This window comes from Phyllostomus hastatus, unplaced genomic scaffold (genome assembly GCF_019186645.2).
Source record: "Phyllostomus hastatus isolate PE091 unplaced genomic scaffold, TTU_PhHast_1.1 phas_contig_29, whole genome shotgun sequence".
In the NCBI taxonomy this organism is placed as follows: Eukaryota; Metazoa; Chordata; class Mammalia; order Chiroptera; family Phyllostomidae; genus Phyllostomus; species Phyllostomus hastatus.
The window spans coordinates 44,441,713-44,455,912 of record NW_025333835.1 but is presented as its reverse complement, the minus strand read 5'-3'; the positions used below and the strand labels follow the sequence as shown (position 1 = coordinate 44,455,912).

General features: G+C 48.4%; 1 protein-coding gene across 3 annotated transcripts in view; it reads left to right on the top strand.

The window, feature by feature from the left end:
- The first annotated feature begins 1,207 nt into the window (after positions 1-1,207).
- The window catches only part of TNFRSF19 (TNF receptor superfamily member 19), a 69,454-nt gene continuing 56,461 nt past the window's right edge, over positions 1,208-14,200 (top strand). The window contains exon 1 of one of the 3 annotated variants that reach the window (XM_045839282.1): positions 1,208-1,732. The gene's annotated coding sequence lies outside the window, so the exon portion shown is untranslated. Of the gene's footprint in view, positions 1,733-9,757; positions 9,908-11,469; positions 11,625-14,200 lie in introns of those variants that run through there. The other 2 variants (XM_045839284.1, XM_045839283.1) reach the window with 2 other exon arrangements.

Sequence of the window (14,200 nt, the reverse complement as noted above, 5' to 3'; positions counted from 1 at the left end):
CAGCTTAGGCGTGTGCCCTCCCAGGAACCGAACCCACAGCCTTTCAGTTATGGGATGACGCACCAACCGAGTGAGCCACGCCAGCCAGGGCTCACTGACCTTCTCAAAGTTGGCAAGTTTCCAGGATAAAACAGAAAATTTTCCATCCATCCATGCGTGAGTGGCCTGCAACTCAGAAATGTACTGTATCCTGGATTGTAATGAACATGAAATTTCTCCTTATCTTCATTTTGGTCAATACTAGGGTTAAAATAATCTTATTTGGTTGACTCTAGGGAAGAATAGTGTGAAAATTCTAAATAATGAGGAAGGGGTTTCATCTTAAATCATGGAGCGTTAGACTACCGTGGTGATTTTTAGGGAGCTAAGAGTTTAAGCTACGGAGTTAGTTAGAAGGAACAGCCCGAAAAGACAAGCACAGGGCTGGTGCTTGTCTGTCCATCATTCTTTTCTTCCATAAACTTGAAAATGCTCATCAGGTGTTAATGAGCTAGCTATACCTACCTAAGAACTACATATTGTAAAATCTAGTTTTCAGAACCCCAGACTGATTCCTAGACTAAGGTTCAGTCTAGGAATCGCAGACGGAAGGAATGCCCAAGGGCTTAAGTGAGAAAGTGGCATCTCCTCTCAGTCACCGAGGAACTGTTCCTTATCTGCCCATTCATTACTTTAATTAAAAGGCCTCTGTTTCCTTGGCAGTCAGTTCTAATCATCTACGTTTCAAAGCAAAGACAGTTTACTTAAAACCCTTGGAGACTTGTCCCATTTAAAACAAAAACACATGTTTGGGGGGAAAAAAAAAAGTCATCCTTTCCAACTGGCAGTGTCCCTGGGCGTTTTCTGGAACGGTCTCAGAGTGATCCTTCACTCTTCTGAATATTTGACAGTCTTTGTCAAAGCCTGTGATTTTTATCAGCAGAGAGCCCATTAAATGCTGTCCTGGGGAACCTGGCAGGGGGGGACCAGGGATCTTATCGCGCCGGCATCCTCCCGCAGCGCCGGCGGACCTTTCCAACTGGGAAGCAGATAACAGAAAGTGTCCTGCCCGGGGCCCAAGAGTCTCACGTGACTAGAAATCGGGGAAAGGCTGGCCGCTCTGGCGCACTCCCCCGCAGGCTGAATTACAGCTCTCCTACCAGTCCCAGGGCGCTGGATGAGGTCATGGGATCTGCAGCGGAGCGAGATGAAAGGGAGAGCGCCGAGCCCGCGGGCTGGAGGCGGCTTCCAGCACACAGCCCTCAGCTCGGCTCGGGAACCGCAAGGCTGCGCGGATCCAGCCCCTCGGCCCGGGCTGGGGAGAACCACCGGGATTGCCTCCTTGCAAAAAAAAAAAAAAAAAAAGGGGGGGGGGAGGAAAACAACGTGATCCATGTTAAACAAAAGAATCTGTGCACTAATGCGCGCTCGGAGGCGGGAGGCTGCTTGCCTACCTGCTGAAAGGGGACTTTCTGGCTGCCCCTGCTTCTCTATAAACCGAGCCCTGCCTTTGATGTTCTGCAACTGATCGCCGATCGGATTACGGGCATTTCATCTCGCTGCTCCGCTGCCTTTGATCTGCGTGGTTAATTTTATTTTCCTGGATTTGGAGTTTCGCCTGGGCTTGTGCCGACGCACGGCTCCGGGAAGGGAGGGAGAAGAAGCGTTTGGCACCGCCGTGCTGCCAGCGGGGAAGCGAGGCTGCCGAAGGTGCCGGAAGGGCGAGGGCTGGAAAGAGTTCAGCACGTTGCAGGTACAGCCTTTTTTTACGTTCTGTTGCGGCTTTCGCTTCACTGTGCTCGCGTGTGGCAAGGAAAAGATGGCTGGGCTCATTTAAGGACAGGCGTTGCTGCGTTTGACGGCCGCCCTGCGCGCAGGGTCTGTGTCAGGGCGGATAAGACACTCGGTGCCAGTGGTAGTCGTTTGTACAAAAGGGGTGCTTTGCAATCTGTCATGCAAATTTTACTTGGGAAAGAGTTGTTCAAACAGGACAAAAAAATAAAAAATAAAAAAAGGAGTGTGCTAACTTTAGCACGCAGCCCGGGCTCCGGAGCCTGAACCCTGGGCGCTGTGAGTGCCCTGGGTATTCACAGGTTACTTTATTTAGTCCACGGGCGCTGGGACTCCGCCGCCGCCTGTGCTTGCTCGCATAAAAGGGTGCAGCGCGTCCCTGGCCGCGCTGCTTCTGTCGCCTGTTTGTTCTCCCGCCTCCAAGATGCGAATCCATCAAAGACATTTCTCTGTGCAGTTGGTAGCTCCCGGGAATCATTGGGAAGTCCTTTAAGTGTGATTGCTGCTGTTTATGGGTCCAACCGAAGACTTTTTAAGACAGTGAGGGGAAGTGGGGGCTGAGCGTGGTTTAACAGCCCTCTCGTGCGATCCCGCAACCTCTGAAAACGGCACAAGCCTATTCACACAAACATTTACAAGGCTGATATGCCTACATCGACGCTGACTTTGAAGGCGTAGTGGCAGCTGGTCCAAGTTACAGTTGGCCAACTGTTTACGAAAACCGTCTGGGCAGTCAACAGTTACTATGTGACGGGAAGTTTTTATTCATGCTTTACTTTGGTGCACACTCAACGTGGTAAAACCAAAATATGTTGGTGTGCTAAATTTGAACGTGAAGTGTATTTTTGGTTTTGTTTTTGTTTCTGTCAGTTCGCTACACATACACCCATACACACTCACACTCACAGGCACAGAATAAAATTTTTACATTGCAATGCAAGAACTTAAATACGGTGGGAAAGGGAGAGTTCCATCTTCAGGTCGGTTCATTCGACTGTTCTGGTCCTACATTTATTTGGGTAAAGAATTTAATTATCATCACAACCAGCAGTCTATTTTATGCTCTATGAACCACAAAGAAATTATAAGTGAGGAGACCAGTCATCCTTTAGTCTGAAATTCTGATGAAACAAGGAAGATCTTAATGAGGCTCATTTCAGATGTAATTAATTTTTCAGAGCCAATTAATTAAATCACTTTCTAAGCTTTCCTCCCGATATTAGAGGGAGGGTAATTAGCACTGCTTGCTTAATTTTAAAACTTTGAGAGCTGAGAAGTGGAGATTATTTTAAACCAGACTACGCTAACCATGTTTTGTTTTGTTTTTTTAACGTGTCAGTAAGAATTGAATCTAAAAGACTGCACAGTGGCAGTTACTCCAAGAGAGACATTTACATTTTTGTTTTACTGACCATCGACCAGAGCATGTTCCCAGTGTCTTGGACCACCAGTTTAGTTTGATTTTTTTTTTCAGTTTTTTACTCCAAAAGTTCTCTGTAAATCACAGAGGAAGTATTAATGTCCCCAGTCAGGTGAAGAAAATGAAGCGTTTAAAGTGGTGACTGAGGAGACGTCTGAAGAAACAGTGTGCTTAGGAACTCGACCATTCAGTTCAGATTTGGGGTTTTAAAATTTAGTCACGTGACTGTTCTGTTACTAGGTTCCTGTCCACAAGTGCGGAGTCTACTCGGCACGCAACAAATGGGAGAATTGGCAATTATCTGATTAACTTGGCCCTTGCAGAAAACTCGCTTGGGCAAGTCAGGCCCTTGAAAACCCACTTCAGTGTCTGCATTAATGCAGTCAATTGTTTACTCCTTGCGCGTGTCTCCTCTGAGAAATGAAACAGATTCCACTTGATTTTAAGAGAAAGATGGCTCCCACTGCATGCACAGGCCCTGCTCCCGAAGACATTTCTTAATTGCCCCACGATGGTCTTGACTCTGGCTTAAGTAGATATATATACTCCACAGCGCTTCTGCTGAAGGAAGCCTTTATGTTACACTTTTCAGAGCACTTTCCTATCTGTGGCTTCAATGGCAGCCTCGTCACTGCAGAAAGTCCGGCTCTTCAAAAGACTTTTATTTCTAGTCGCAATTCTGTCACCGATGAGCTATGTGGCCTCGAGAGAGTCCCCTCATGTGGAACGTGAGGGAACCGGTCAGATCGCCCTGATGAAGTAAGCGGGGTGGAATTTTTATAGCCACTTTCCAGATGAGGAAACCGAGACTGGGGGAAAGTCACTTGATTATCCTGACTCAGGTCACAGGGCCGGTTACGCAATGCATTGCCCCTTCTGGTCCACCACGCGGCGTCTGTTTTCCAACGACCGAGGACAAAAACGACGCACGGGGCAGCCGATCAGAGGGCGGTGTTAGTTTGAATCGTGGAGACAGCCACTTCCGACTGCAATACATTTGTTTTTTCCTTTCCGTGATAGACGTATCAGCCAACTGGATTAGCCTGGTTATTTCCCGACAGTTCCTTTTGCTGCTCTACTTCTTAGCAGTCTAAACACCATTACTGCTGTACATAATTTACCGTAACATTTGAAATAATATTCCTCCCCAAAGTTAATACGTCATGGAACGTGGAATTATATATATTTGTGTGCCTGTGTGTATGTGTGTGTACATGCTTGACTTTATTTAAGCACATCTCTGTGTGTTTCCAAGGAATTGAAGATGTCAGTGGGGTCCATGAGAAGTTTAATTGCTAATTAAAGGTTGTTACTCCTCCAGGGAAATTCCCAGGGGGATTTTGTGAGATTTCTATCTGCGGATTCGGTATGGGTTTGTACATGATACGTGTTCCGTACTACATTTGTTTAAATGTGTAATTACGTTTGTCATGCCCATTACGCAGATGAGGAAAGTGAATCTCAAAGCGGTCAAATAATATGTGAGGATCACAGGGTTAATTAAACGGCAGCACTTTTTTTGGTCTAGGGCTAGGCTGCTAATTCTTTAAAAAAATATTTTAAAATATATTTTATTGATCATGCTATCATAGTTGTCCCAGTTTTCTCCCTTTGGTCCCCTCCAGCTGGTACCTGCCTTCCCTCCAGCAATCCTCTCCCGTAGTTCATGTCCAAGGGTTGTACATATAATTTTTTTGACTTCTCCATTTCCTATACTATTCTTGACACCCCCCAGTCTATTTTATGCTACCTACCAATTATGTGTCTTTTTAAAAAATACATTTATTTATTTAGAGAGAAAGGAAGTGAGGAAGAAAGAGAGAAACATCAATGTGTGGTTGCCTCCAATGCGCCCCAGATGGGGACCTGGCCCACAACCCAGGCATATGTGCCCTGACTGGGAATCGACCCTGTGACCCTTTGGTGCACAAGCCAGCACTCAGTCCACTGAGCCACACCAACCAGGGCCCAATTATGACTTTTAATCCCTGTACCTTTCTTCCCCTTCCAGCTGATAACCCTCCAAATGACCTCCATGTCTATGATTCTGTTCCTGTTCTGGTTGTTTGCTTAGTTTGTTTAGATTCAGTTATGGATAGTTGTGACTTTGTTGTCATTTTAATGTTCATAGTTTTGATTTTCTTCTTTTTCTTAAATAGGTCCCTTTAATATTTCACGTAGTAAAGGCACAGTGATGATGAACTCCTTTAACTTTACCTTGTCTGGGAAGCACTTTATCTGCCCTTGCATTCTAAATAATAGCTTTGCTGGAGAGAGTCATCTTGGATGTAGGTCCTTACTTTTCATCACTTTCAGTACTTCTTGCCAGTCCCTTCTTGCCTGCAAAGTTTCTTTTGAGAAATCAGCTGAATAGTCTTATGGGAACTCCTTTCTGGTAACTCTGTTTTTCTCTTGTTGCTTTTAAGATTCTCTCTTTATATTTAACCTTTGGCATTTTAATTATGATGTGTCTTGGTGTGGTCCTCTTTGGGTCCCTCATGTTTGGGATGGTGTGCTTCCTGGACTTGTATTTTTCTATTTCCTTCTCCAAATTAGGGAAACTTTCTTTCATTATTTTTTCAAACAAGTTTTCAATTCCTTGCTCTTCTTCTTCCCCTTCTGGCACCCCTATGATTCAGATATTGAAACATTTGGAGATGTCCTAGTAGGCCCTTATGCTATCCTCATTTTTTTTGAATTTTTTCTTCTTGTTGCTCTGGTTGAATGTTTATTTCTTCTTTATTTTCCAAATCATTGGCTAGAAGCCTGGCTTCCTCCCTCCACTGATGGCTCCCTGTACATTTTTGTTCATTTCACTTAGTGTGACCTTCATTTCTTCCTTTACGTTGCTGCCATTTTTTGAACTCTGCATCTGATAGGTTGGTTATCTCCATTTCATTTCATTCTTTTTGGGGGTTTTCGTTCTGTTCTTTCATTTGGGCTATCTTTCTGTGTCTCCTCAATTTGGTAGCCTCCCTGTGTTTGTTTCTGTGTATCAGGTAGAGCTGCTGTGACTCTCTGTCTTAGTAGTGTGTTCTACTGTAGAAAAGGCACCTGTCAATTGTATGATGTGGAACCTTAGGTGATTGCCAGGGGTGGGGCAACCTGCTTCGCACTTTGTGGCTCTGTATGGGGGGAGGGCTCCGGGAGGGGACAATGCCGCTGCCTGGCCTCTGGAGGTCTGCCCCATTTCCAGTCACTTTACCCACTTCCTTGTGCGACTGGTGCCTCCCCAGCTATCGCCCTGGTGGTGAGTCCCAGAGAGGAGGCTTTGAGCAGATTCTAAGTTGGCATGGGCCCTTTAAATGGAGTTTCCTGAAAATCCGGCAGTTTCTTCCGATGCCCCAACCCCCACTGGTTCGTACAACCAGACGTTGTGGGGATTTATCTTCCCAGTGCGGGAACCCTGGGCTGTGTGGTCTCGTCTGGAGCTGCGATCACTCGCTCCCTAGGTGTCCCTCCTGATTTTCATCTGCCACACGTGCGTGTGGGACCTTCCGATCCACCGATCCACCGTTGCCCCTCTGCACCACACCGCTTCTCCGTGCCTCCTCGCCGCCTCGGTGACTCCTCCCCCGTCTCCGTGACTCCTCCCCTCCCACCCACCTGGATGAGTGTGGCTTCTTCAATCCTCTGTGGTCGGACTTCCTTACAGCTAGATTTTCTGAACATCCTGGGCGTTATTTGTTTTGAAATCGAGTTGTAATCCTTTCTCTGGTGGTGCAAGGAGGCAAAGCTTGCCTACGCATGCTTCCATCTTGACCAGAAGTCTGTTAATTCTTTCGGTTACAAGAATTACGCAGTTCAGTGTCGTAAACTGAACTGAACTGCTAGCAAACATTGTAGCCAAAATTTTGGCTAAAAAATGGGTTCTGGTTTATCCTTTGTATTGATATATTTCATGAGAGTTATTAGAAGTTTTGGATTGTTTTCTACCAGTTGACCTAGGATCTTCAGCTACGAAGGGTCTCAAGGCATGACCCCTTCCTCCTCCACGGCAGGCCTGGAGCAAGCGCAGGCGTCCTTTGACGGCAGGGCCAGTTCAAGAAACCCTGGGAAAGTGAATAACTTGGCGCCCTTTTGAAGAGTGGTTCTTTAAAATGTTGTCGGCCCAATTTAGAAGGACGAGCAACGAGAGGAGGGGAGGAGAACTCTCCCCGGTGGCCGTGCTCTGTTTCTCCTGCACTGTCACGAGTCATTCATTCAGCTCTGGTTCCAAACCCACCTCCTGGCTGAAATCACTACTCAGAGGTTACCAAGTTTCGTACCCTTAGACGGAGAAGTCCTGTAACCCCATTCATTGTGACTCGACTTTTCTCTTTAGTGAGAAGGGCACGGTGGGGGGGGGGTGTCTCGAGCAACTTCGTCAAACCCTTCCTCCCCACATAAAACTCCCTCTCTCTGAGATGAGTTCCGGTAAGGACAGCTTTCTCCATTCTGTTCAGGGTCCCCAGTACTTGGGCAGCCCCGTGGCCTAGCGCCACCAACCACTGCCCCGTAATTCAACCACGTGCAGAGGAGCCCGGCGCCTTCGTCCGGCAGGAGGGAGCAGAGTCGACGGCTCGTTCCTTTCCTCATTAAACACACGAAGAGTCTGGCCAACAGCAGTGTCGTAAACGCACCAAGATCAATGCCGGCGCTGGACCTTTGAACAACTTAGCTCTATAAATGTCATGAGTTTGACATTATATAAACTAAATAAGTAACCTCCTTGGCCTTTTTTTGTATATTGGCTTATGAACGGGTGGCATGGTGAAGATTATATTGGGCATCAGGGAACGTGGATTTTGCTTCTAGTTTTATGATTAACTTGGTGTGTGACCTTGGGCAAGTCACTCAACATCTGGCCCCAACCCTACGCTGATAGCCTATAAATGGCAGCAATGGGTGTTGGGTATTACTTAAATCTCTGGGTCCTGGTTACGTTCCCCCCTTATTTTCTTAACTATGTTAGGTAAATTTTATTATCCTTTGAGATTCCTACCTCACTTGTTAATTCATTCAAAACATTTTTTGAGTACCTACTATGTAGAGGAACAGTAAACTAAAAGACAAAACTCAGGATTTTCATATACTTTGCATTCTAGTCCATTTCTCCAGGGGGTAGTGATTTACACAAGGAAGTCAAATAGTTTTCCATTAACTTTTCTTCCTGTGAGCTGGCTTATTGCTGAAACTATTTTTCAGGAAGTTTCAGCTACTTCATTAGTTCAACTTTTGGGGGCTAATATTCTAAACAAATACGCTTGGTATCAGCTTAAATATTGCTAAAACTAGCTTCAGAAAGACCAGCACTGAACCAACAACACCTCTGCCAAGATCCTTATAATAAATCAGCTTTTACAGCAAATACTTCAACCCATGAGCAACAGTCAGTGTTTAAAAGGGAGAAAAAATGCCTGCAGCCCTAAGTCAAAGCATTGGTCTCCTTTTGAATGAGCTTAGGGATCACACCGTTCTTCTTGTGCTACCTCTGGTGCTTCACTGTGGGCCTGGGTTCTCCTGCAGACACTGTCTCAGGACCGTATGTCCTTTCAAAGTGAGGTAAAGTGGGGAGTGTATGTGAACTTTACATGCGTCTTCTTCAGAGAACAGATTTATTCAATAGCTGGAGTACAGAGGTGCGGTGTCTTTGTTCCCGCGGTCAGATATCACTTCGATTATCATTCACACGCAGATGCCAGGCATCAGCTGCCCTACAGACGTGTGCTGCTGCTGATACTGGCCGCCCTTGACTGAGAACTTCCTATGTGCCCGACGTCGGGCTAAGTGATCTGAATACCTTATCTCTTTTAATAACCGCCAGTGAAACAACTCACGTTACAATTGAAGAAATGGAAATTTAGGGAGGCGAAGTAACTTGTCCAAGGGCGCGCCACTAGTGGAAGGCAGACTGGCACCTGCGACCAGGTTATCTGATGTCAGATACCCTGTGTGTTCCCAACGGGGTCTCTCTCCGCAGGGAGCTCTCCGGCTCCCTGGGGAGATCAATCACACACACGGGAAATGATGCAAGAGCTAATCAGCTACCTCCTGCGTCCCTGCCTCTAAGGACAAAAGGCAGCCAGAGGATAAAAGAACATTTGGCTGAAGTCAAAGAGGTAGTAGTGCCTGAGCTGGCAGAATGATTTCCACTCAGAAAACATTTATTGAACACTTCTGGGAACGTTTGATGTTATCAGAGATACAAGTTTGAACAAAATGTGCCCCTTCTCTGAAAGCAGAACTGCTTTTAAGTCCCCGAGTTAAAAAATCTCGGTACAGTTGGGATGCATGAAAGAATGAGGCAAGGGCCGCCATTCTGACAAGAAGGCCCCAGACCTTGGAGAGACTCACGGGAGCTGCGGCTTTTAAGTTGGTCCTGAGAGCAGTCAGATGAAAGCTAGTAAGGCATCAGGGAGGTATGAAGGGGAGGCCTCGAGGGCAGAGCGAAGGGCAAGTTCAGGGCACTTCAAGGCAAGGCATGCAGACCAGTTTGGCCGGAATACGGAGTGTATGGTCTAGAGGAGAGGAAGATAAGGCTGAAAAATGTGGGTGGAGTCCAAACTTGGAAATCTCCGAAGGCTAGTTCAGGGAGTACGGACGCCGTTCTTTACGACGAGGAATGTGAATGGTTCCCTTGGACAGTGACGGCGGTGACGGGCAGGAGGAAACTGGCCCCCGGGACAAAGCAGCAGGGAGAAAGGCTGGACCGTGAGGGCAACACTGCCGGGAGAGGTGGGCGGGCGGGGGCGGGGGGGAGGCCTGCGCTGCAGTGGGCCCAGGGGAGGAAAGGGAAGAGGGTGTGTGTGCACGAGTCCTCACGAAGGAAGATGTGATCGTTTGGCTTAACGCGCCGCTGGGTGTCTCGTGTGCTAGCTAGGCTCGGGGATGTTAAGAAAATCAGACATGCCCCCGCCCCCAGGAGATTGGAATCTAGCTGGGGAAAGGAACGCAGGAAAAGAGATAACTTCCCTATGATAATGAGCATGTCAGTGCACTGCACCACATCCGGGGAAGTGCTAGGGAACGGCTACTCGGCCAGGAGAAAGTACGCTTGCTTGGAGGCTCACACAAGCTAGTGTATGTGTGTCGCTTGTGAGTTATTTGCAAATAAGTCGTGATTGTGATTTGCATTCCGGCCTTGTGAGATTTGAAGCAGGCGACTCGGATGATAATATTTTAAAGTATTTTTCACAAGTTACTAGCACAACACTATGGTGTTCTCAGTATGGGCCAGGGGGTGTGTTTATCAGTAATTAAGTCTAACAACCTATTCATTTGCTCAACAAATATTTATTGAGACACCAGTATGTGCCTTGGGATATATAAAACATAGGATTTGGTTCCATCCAAAGAGTTGGGTAGGGAAGATGAGATATGGTGGATGCTTCTTTGTATCAAAGTCATGCCCAGCGTCTTGGGTTTGAAGGTATTTGCCCAATTATTCACGCACTGGACAGATAAAACAACGATTGCTTATGTATTTTTAGCATTCTAGTGCTGCAAAAGTACTTTGTTATGGACATAATTCTCTCTCTCCTTCTGACAAGTCTGCCGAGTGGGCACAGCTAGCTCTGCTCCATAAGCTAACGAACTTAACTGCAGAAGCGTCAACGCCTACTCATGAAGGCGTGGAGGCTGGGCTCTGTGCTCCCCCACGGTCCCAGCGGCTCTGAGTTTATGGAGCACCCGGGAGTTGGACGGGGCTGGGTTTGGCGTGGAGGAGGTTGGGGGGAAGCCCAACTTGCGCAAGCTCTCTGAAAGGGTGTCGGTGGAGCATGGGCTGGAGAACTCCATCCATGCATGAATGAGGCCGCTGTGGGGGAGTTGGGTCTCCAGCGACCAGAGCGAATGGGCCACACCGTCTTCCCGGGGCCTTGCTCCTGTGCTGGAAGCAGGCTCAGTGCCATGGACCCGCGAGGCAAAGGCACACAGATCCTGGCAGAACACGTGCAGGGTAGAAATGAAGCCGCCTCCCTTCACCCGGGCAGGTCCCCTAACACAGTCAAGCTCTCGCTGGTTGGTCCTGGGGTCCCTTCCACCTTCCGACCCCGACACAGGTCGCGGTCATCGGCGCGCCCAGCCTCGGAGGGCTGGCCCCCAGCGCCTTGGAGCTAGGCGGGCAGGGAGAGCCAATGAGCGGATTGGAGGCTGCAAGGAAGCGCCGCGGAGAGCCTACGGCCGGCGCCACGGGAGGGGCAGGGAGGTGGGGGGAGGTGGGCGGGGCTCCGGGTGGGCGGGGCCCGGGAGGCGGCAGCCGTTGCCCGGCTACCGGAGAACGGAGTGGTTGGCCCGGTTCAGCCATCCGTCGTTGGCGCGCGAGGAGAGAACCCCCGGCCCAGCTCCGCACCCCACACCCTGCACCGCGCCGTGCCCCCAGCGCCCATGGGCCTCTGACTACAGCCGGGACCCGCGGGGCGCGGCGGGCGGAGCCTCTCAGGTGACAGGGAAGGTAGGTGTCCCGCTCACCAGGGGCTGTGTGGCGCTGCGCTGCGGTCCCTAGCCCTTGACCCTGGTGGACCCCCGCGCGATGGCGGCCCGAGGAGAGGGCAGCTGCCCGATGGAGGAAGGGGAGAGAGAAACGGCTGCTCTTGCGCGGAGTAGGAGGGTGGGCGCACGGAGCCAGGCGAGGGCGACCCCTGGGAAGGAGCGGCGACCCCTGGGAAGCAACGACAACCCAGGGCTGCAGGGGAGGGCGGCTCCCGAGAAGCCCGAGCTGCGATCGGGAGGGTCTGAACGTCTCCTGGTCTCCGCTGGCGTCCGGGATGACGTCCGGACTTAGTCTCTCTCTGCAGGGATCCCCTAAATGGAAAATCTCCTTGGGAGGCAGACGTGCGTAAGCGTGTAAATCTATCTGCGCGCGGCTCCATCCTGACCTTGCATCTGTAGCGCTCGGCCCCTGCCCCGAGCGCGCTTCGCCGGGAGCTGTGTGCAGGCCGGGACGACCCAGCTAGGGCCGAGGGGGTGCAAGGAGAACGTTTACAAGATGTGTGAGCGGCCCACAAACAGAGTCATTGTGTAGCAAAAGAACGTCTCGCCAATGTGGGCCTATTTCTTAGTACAGTGCCGAAGGCTCGCGCTGGTAATACAATACAATACAGACAGAGAGAGAAAGGTCAGCTCTGACAGCCCTTGCCAAGGGTCCGATGCCATTTCATGGGGTTGAAATTTAGCTCGTACACTCTTGCGTGATCCGTTTTGATGGCGGGGAACTGTGCATCCAACCGACATTTACCATTGTAAGAAGTCCGTGTCCCCCCTTTTTTTTTTTTTTTTTTTGCATTTTGGTAAAAGGATGCAATTTGCAAACAAAACCATAAGCATTGTCCCATATTTCTTTAACTGAGAGTTTAAGGCAAAATATTTATGGAGCTGTGGTTTTTATTCCAGTGATAGTTTTCCTTTACTAGAAGATGATTTTTTTATGTAAAGAAAACATTTGTTGTTAAATGTGTCTTATGTAAACAGAAGGATTCATTTCAATATGTTGTTTTTTCATGATCAGATACTTTATGCAAAAGGGAGGATTACAGGGCATTAGTTTGGGATTTACTCTGTGTTTTCTGTGGCCCAGTTTCACCTTAGGTGTTTTTGTCAATGCTACTTTCAGAGTAGTTTAAAAATGTGTTTCATTCCAAGCACTGTTTATCATCTGGTTTAAAGCTGTGTCACCAGAGAGGGTGAGAATGGAGTCTTACTGTGGAAGACGGGTTTTGAATGATTATTCCCAGAGATGTGGGTATGTAGAAAGACATGTTTCTGCGTGACACCTACCAAGTTGTTCTGAAAATAACACGAAACACAGAGATGCCATTTCGGTTTTTAAATATTGCATTGACATCAGTGCATGGTGCGTTGTCATCAGCTCTGTGAATTCTTTCCTTTCTAGCCCATGCAAGTGTCTTAGGACATTGGCTCAGTTACTGAAGCCACATGGCTTGACTAACTTCAGGTTTTTTTTTCCCCATAGTAAGTGCTAACTCTGAGATGCTGTTGTTAGTGTTTTCTGGGACATTCATGGAAGTGAGTCGTCGTTTCTCTGAAGGGTGTGCCTTTGGACTCGGAGCCCAGGTTTGATCTTGGATGCGGAGTCCAGGACGTGCGAAGGCCTTTTATGCACTGACAGTGGGACGTGACGTGCCTTTGCTGTCCGGGAGCCTGGCTGGGGAAGGACTGAGACCGGTAGAGGTGGCGTGCTGTGCCTAGTGTGCTGTGCCCAGTGTGCTGCTGTGGCTCGCTAGTTAGAGCTCTCACACACGGAGCTAGGGCGGTGTTCCGCAACACGATGGGGGCATCCTGCGAACCCTCCTCCGATTCTCCTTTTTTCACCCATTTCGACCTCAGAACGCACGCTTCACCCAGGCTCTTGCGACTGGTCAGTCCTACCATTCAAAAGGGAACACAGCACGGAAGAAGAACCGCAGGCATTTTAATACAGGAAAAAGCCAAGTTCTTTTAATCTGATGAATCAGTATGTAAAATCAAGCGATTAAAATCCTGGAGAAGGCCAACGGCCTCTGTGTTGACTTCAGGTTGAATGCGAATGCCCACCTTGGATAAATGTCCACCAGGTAAACGGGCAGCTGCTCATGTGGACAGAGAGCCAGCGACCCTGAAGCAGTGACACACACTTGTCTCATGGCAGCTGACTGTTAAATGGTCACAGCCTTTTAAAAGCAACTTTCTAGCTGAAGGGAAAGAACTTTGGCGCAGTGTGAACACAATTCCTTTTCCTGATTTCCTGGTGGAGCGGTGAGTTCATTCATCGTATTTTGTCTAAGATGTTTGCGTTTAAAAGTAAGATGTTTGAACAGTATTGGGTTACCTTCTAGTCCACACATCACAGAATATGGACCTTTTAAACCAAAGTTGTAAAGCCTGGTTTTAAAATGAGAACAGCCACCTATCAGCAGTTACAGAAGACAAAGGAACGTGTATACGTGAAGATGAAATGTTACTTAGCCAGTCTTGAGTTGGCTTGTCTGGGTCTAATATGAGGAAATTCTAAAAGAATGGGGGCTACTTATA